We start from the raw sequence: 2,054 nt of genomic DNA on the forward strand, positions 1-2,054 counted from the left end.
ACACACACACACACACACACACACACACACACGCACACACAATCACACACACACACACACACACACACACACACTCTCTCTCTCTCTCTCTCTCTCTCTCTCTCTCTCTCTCTCTCTATCTATCTATCTATCTATCTATCTTTCTTTCTCTCTCTTCTCTCTCTCCTTTACACGCATACACACACACACACACAAACACGCACACACACACACACACGCACACACAACCACTCTTCAGCCCTCTGTTTGCGTTATGGTAATATATTACAGACCCATTGCCTGCTCCCTCGAAGACACGTAAGAGGTTCCTCATGGCCACTGTCATGGCAGAGTGTCGCTCAAGGACACCCAGACCCAGATATAGGCCTTCATGTACACAATGTACATATTGGTGCAGGTAGTTTAAGGGGACCCTACGGGCAGGACCTATACTTCTCTCCATTATCTTTCTTGTTTCTGTCGGTCTGTCTATCTATCTAGTTGGGTTTTGTTTTGTTTTGTTTTTTGTTTTTTGTTGTTGTTTTTTTTTTGGGGGGGGGGGGTTTGTTGTTCTCTGCTCTGAATGATTGTTATCGTGCCGATGTTTCACTCTTTGGTGTAGTGGGTGGTTGGCGGGTGCTCTGGTATGGTTTGCTCCTTCTTTCTTATAATAAAATGTATCGTCTCTATCTTCCCTCCTTCTTTTTTGTGTTTGTTACTGTCTTGTAACACATCTTATCTTCGGCACTTAAATGATCTTATTGTGTTGCAAGTGCCGTAAAACTCTTACGAAAACTAAAGGAAGATAGGGGATGCTACGGGTAGGATCTATACTTCTTTCCCTTATCTTTGATGTTTCTGTCTGTCAGTCTGTCTGTCTGTGGTTGGCGGGTACTCTGGTATGGTTTGCTCCTTCTTTCCTAGATAAAAAAAGCTATCGTCTCCGTCTCGCCTCCTTCTTTTTTGTGTTTGTTTCACTATTGTAACATGTCTAATCTTCTGCACTTAAATGACCTTATTGTGTTGCAAGTGCCGTAAAACTCCTACTAAATCTAAAGGTAAGTTGGGGACGCGACGGGTAGGTCCTATAGATATATACTTCTTTCCCTTTTCTTTGTTGTATCTGTCTGTTTGTCCGTCCAGTTTTTGTTTTGTTTTTTCCTGCTCTGAATGATTGTTATCGTGCCGATGTTCCGCTCTTTACCAAAACAAACCAACAATAAACAATATTATATAAACCACACAATAAACAATATTATATAAGCGAATCAATTAAGCGTTTAGCATTAACATTTGTTCTTGAGCAGCATCAGCATTATATATTGTATCCTTCCATCTTTTACTCTTTAGTTTTTTTTACACAAATGTCCAGAATTCCGTCTTAAGAATAAGTAGCAAATTAAATATAATCGAACCTTCTCTAACGGCCACCTGTCCTAAATAATCACCTATGCTGTGGACCACTCCCCCCCCCCCCCCAACTGACACACACAGACCCACCAACACACACACACACACACACACGCGCACACGCGCGCGCGCGCACACACACACACACACACTTTTTCATGGCCATTATAAAGAGTAATAAATTATCATGACCCTGCACAAGACATCTGCCTCAGACATCCGCTTCTTTTCCTCGATAATGGGTGGCCTTCATGTACAATTTCGACTCTATCTGCATCAAGAAGAACTCCAGATTCTTCTTCTTCCAGTGTCAGACTTCAAACAAAATACGAGATCAAGATTCGTTACTCATTTTTAATTTTGATCTCTTCCAGTCGCACGACATCTGAAGGTAAAATTCTCTGGATCCACCCCTGCCTTTTTTGCATTCTATTTTATCCAGAGAGAGTGGGGTGTTCAGTAGACACTTTTGTCGATTCAAGTGCCCCACGCCAGCGTTTTGCAAAAGCCCGCTCCCCCCCCCCCCCCCCCCCCCCCAAAAGAAGGGTTAAGTTTGAAAGAAATTTTTTACTTTTGGGCTCCCCCTTTTTTCTCCCCGCAAGTATTACCAGAGGGGGCCCCCTTTCCAAAAAAAGAGCGTCAGGCCCCGAGGGGATTTTTTTTTG

The sequence above is a fragment of the Aplysia californica genome, unplaced genomic scaffold, assembly GCF_000002075.1.
Source record: "Aplysia californica isolate F4 #8 unplaced genomic scaffold, AplCal3.0 scaffold00123, whole genome shotgun sequence".
NCBI classification, from domain to species: Eukaryota; Metazoa; Mollusca; class Gastropoda; order Aplysiida; family Aplysiidae; genus Aplysia; species Aplysia californica.